Raw genomic sequence first — 4,757 nt, forward strand, 5'->3', positions numbered from 1 at the left:
TTTTTAATATCCATTTTACGTCGAGCCGGTGGAGATCCTGTACCATTTTCCCCTGCTCTTCGGATCCAGGTCAAGAGAACACCGATGCAAGAGCTGTACACCACGCACTCTCTTCTCTGGCTCCTCCGTGCTGCCACCCTATCTTTTGTTTCGTGTGGTCGGTGGGTGCAGCGATCCTATGAACATCGTACGCCGGCGCGCGCGCAGCATCTTCCGCGTGCTCCAACCACCCGTTGCCTTTTCGGAGCTCTGTTTGGATCACGTAGGAGAGCAGATCGCCCCGATCATCACCAGCGACGTCGTCTCGCTGGAATCCAATAAAACGGAAGAGCACGACCGGCGGTGGGTGCATATGGATTGGATATACGCGCGAGGTGCCGCGGGAAGCAGGATCATGCATGTGGTATCTGCCGTATCGGTGGTACGAGGTTGAACTTGGGTACACGTACGTGGTCGCTCAGCCACGCGTTTCATTTGTCAGCCAGATTCGTGGTCAAAGACCCAGCAACAAACACATGGACGTACCACGATGTTGTCTTCCATACACACACTAGCGTCCGTACGTGAGGGCAGGGCAGCCGCTGGAAAGACGAAAATGTTCCGAAGATGTGCGGTACAGAGCTGTGCAAATAAATATCGTTAATCTTGCTGGATCAGTTTTTGGATTCAATCTCTTGGAGTTGTTCCTAGAGTAGAATATACGTACATGTCTTCATAGAAGTAAATGCATGTATGTATTTATGAACGTGTCTCTACTGTGTTTCAGAAAATAAAAGATGTGTAGTGTAGAGTTGTTTATTGCGTGTTTTCAAGAGAGGATTACGATTTACGAGTATGAACTACACGAATTCTCACCGACTCAACCAACCAAAAGCATCTACCGCTACCACTCATCCGAACCGGTACGTGGCAGAGAGAAGGTACATGAGGCAATCGTGAGGCACCTCGAAAACCCATCTAGGTTTCTGTCCCTCTCGCCGGCGACGCTAGCGGTCCGCTCTGCCTCCTGTGGCCTTGGAGCCTTGGAGGTGTGGCGGACCGCGGCCTCTCGCCCGCGGGAAGGTTTTAGATCTTCGTTAGTTTGTTTTCAGTGTCTTCTTCAGGATGGTGAGACGGCGGCTATATCTTGAAGTCAGAATAAGGTTCTCCCTGCTCTATCCTCGCTCCATGGTGCGTCTAGTGCTGGCGGAGGGCACGTGGAGTCGTGTGTTCGGTTGATCTCCTAGGATCCAGTCGGTTTTCATGTTCGCTGGTGTGATTTCAGGTCAGTCTCTTCCAATATACGGTTGTCATTATTGGTGATGGTTGCTGCTATGGTGCGTTAGTCCTTTCGAAGCTTAGCACGACGATTTCTCATCTACTACGACAAGCTTTGTCTGGCTCCAACAATGGAGGGGCGAGGATGACGGTGCGCCTTCGGCTCACATAATGTGTGTAGTCGTCACTAGGTGGTTCAATAATCTAATTGTAATGTTTATTACTCTTTCCGTTTCGGTTTAATAGGCACACACCCAGTTTAAGACAAAATTTGACCACTAATTTGGTCAACACAATATAAATTACATATCTATAAAATCTATTTCATTGGATTCGTATTCGAAAAAGGTTTCTAATGACATAATTTTTATAAGATATATTTATATTTTATTAATTAAAATAATAGTTAAAACAATTTTTCGAACTATGTACACGCATGTTAAACCGATCCAGAAGGAGTACTTTTGGATCTCTCTATACTGTTTTATACTGTTGTTAATAGATCGGCGAAATTATCGCAAAAGAAGGATTATCAGCGAACTCCCTGCAAAAAATGGGTTTCTCACGATTGAATTTTGAAACCATAAATAAACGCTGCATGATCTAAGCAGTGACGCTATTCTGAGATTCCCTTGCCCGAACTGTTCACGTGAGCTATCCCACGGTACGGCGTGGTAAAGTAGGAACTAAAAATGCTCCTCTGCTGATTTTCAACATCCATGCCAGTTACCCCATGGTTTTTGTTTACTTGGCATTTAGATTTCTCAGAGTTATTTTTAAAAAATTGATTAAAAAAATATATAATATATTAATATCCACATTACTGAATACATATAATATGAAAATAGTTATCATGATTCTAATACAATATATATTTATATTTTTGCATAAATTTTTAGATAGAATTTTAAAATTTGACTTAACTAAACTTAGAATATGAAGCAATTGTGAAGGTACATACTTGACACCGTATGGGCTTCCCTGTTAAAAAAAAGGTACTCTCTCCGTCTAAAAATAGATGTCGATCAACTTAATCTAGATACGGATGTATCTCTAACAAAAATAAATCTAGATACACCTGTATCTAGACAAAAGTAAGACGCATATTTTAGATGGAAGGACTACATACTTGGTCTAATAGAGTATAATGAATAAGAATACGTTACATGTTACTTTGGCCAGTGACCACATGTCAACGACAGTCACCAGATATGCTTCACTTGGTTGCTAGAAAAAGTTTTCAATTGGCCTAGCTTCAACTAGGACTCTAGGACCAACAAAACTACAGATCAAAGCATGCATTTTCCTATGGCGCCAACAATGTCAAGAAACATATACTACACAATTCCCACGATCGAGACATCGAGTCATACCTGTTCCGTTCCCATCCACCAGAAAAAAAAACGTAAGTTTTGTTCTCTACTGCCATGGCGTCTGCAAAATGTCCACCGGATTTCCGTCGCCCTCAAATCTCTCGACTCGTGACCGGGGCAACCATGGAACAAAATTCCTCGAATAATCTATGGACACCGGCGTGGCGTCCACAAATGGTGTCGCGCCAGCGCTCAGGTGGCTTCCCGGCCGCGCGCATCTAGCAGACGGAAGCAGGGATACGCGCCCTGCGTCGCGACGGCGGATGGAACCAACGGAATCGAATGCGTACGGATCGATCGTGTGGAAATTTGTTGTATCGCGAAGATTTGGTCGCTGCAAAAATCGATTAACAAACACGAGAGTGGACCTGGTCGATTGGGACGTACCCGCGCCTCCAAATTCACAGGAAATCGGTCTATCTTCGTTCCATATACTCCCTCCGTTTCAAAATAAGAGATACGGTTATATATAGACGTATTTTTAGTGTATAAATATGTCCGTATCAAGAAAAAATTAAGTAAAGCTATTTCATGACAAATAGATCAATACTATATTGTTAGACTGTATATACCTAGAGCTTATGTATTTATATTCCTATGTATTATACCTGTATTTCTACTCATATGTACACTCTAAATATAACACGCAAACCCTTGAAGGGTACCGTACGTTCCCCATATCCTGTTTTACATATACGATAAATTACTTTTTAGGACAGATAGAATACTACTATAAACTATAAATTTAGACTCAGCAAGCTTAATGATAACGGATATACATCACGCAAATATGGTGTAGATCCTAGGTACAGGCGCACCTGATTTTAAATTTTTTTTTGGAAAATGTTACTCCTATTTAAAAGTTTTAGAAAAAGTTGAAATAATTCACGAACTTACATGTTACGGTTTATACTTACCCGTGTAAATTTCATGAAAACTACGATCATATATGTGACCCACACACGAAAGAGAAAATGAAACTTGGCTACACTGTGAATGGTATACGTCTATCGATTATATAGGAAGAGAGGTACCATCAGCCGTGATAACACGAACATGAGAAACAAGAGAGCGAAGAGCAGAAAGAATAGAAAACGCAGAGGTTATATGAAAAGAAGCTCCAGAATCCAGATACCACGGGGATGACGTACCTGACTGTGTGGAAGGTGGTGGTCGCGTGGTGCCAGAAGAGCCAGGCACAGAACCAGCAGTACCCGTCGAGGAAGAGCTTGTACCAGCGAGCAGACCACGAAGACCACAGATAATGTCTTGATCAGATAGCGCAACAGCGGAAGATCCTGAAGAACCAGCCTGACGACGAGTATGCTGCGGCGGACGTAAGCTGGGATCCCTCTGCCAGCAAGTAGAGACAGTGTGGCCAGTCCTGCCACAGTAGGTGCAAGGAAGTGATGTCGAACCACGAGGCTGCTGGAGCTGACGCTGGCCCTGGAATGGAGGAGTAGGGAGTATCGGCTATGACGGAGACCGCAACAAAATCGGCGGCATAGGAGGTCCACGAGCAGACGGCACAGGAGGGCCACGAGCAGCAAGAACAGAGAGAACCTCAAGAAGACCAGCACCACAAAGACGAGTCTCCTCAGCACGAAGCTCAGCAAGTAGCTCAGAGAGCGGAACACGACCACGGGCAAGCAGCTGGGCACGGCGCGGCTCAAACTCCTTACGGAGCCGCGACAAAAACTAAAAAACGCGCTGAAACTCCAGATCCGCGCGCACAGTCAGACAGCAGGGACAGGTGGCACACACAACTGTACGAAGAGAATCAAGCTGACGCCAAATAGCAGCACTCTGAGTGTAGAACTCACCAATAGTAGAATCACCCTGCTGAAGGGCATGCTCCTGGCGGACCACAGATAGGTAAAGAGCATCACCAGACGGCTGATAGCGCCGACGAAGAAAAGCCCACGCGAGCGGCGGCGGTGGGAAGACCCATAAACTCAGCAGACATGCGAGGCGAGAACAACTGGAGGTGAGAACAGCAGCAGCAAGAGCATCTTCATCAATCCACTGAGTGTACTCAGTCAGATCCAGCCGGTAAGTCGCAACGGCAGTAGAATGGTTCTGAACCTTCCGGTCATAATCAGTCAGAGCAGTGTCATCAGCACTCTT

This window comes from Lolium rigidum, chromosome 6 (genome assembly GCF_022539505.1).
Source record: "Lolium rigidum isolate FL_2022 chromosome 6, APGP_CSIRO_Lrig_0.1, whole genome shotgun sequence".
NCBI classification, from domain to species: domain Eukaryota; kingdom Viridiplantae; phylum Streptophyta; class Magnoliopsida; order Poales; family Poaceae; genus Lolium; species Lolium rigidum.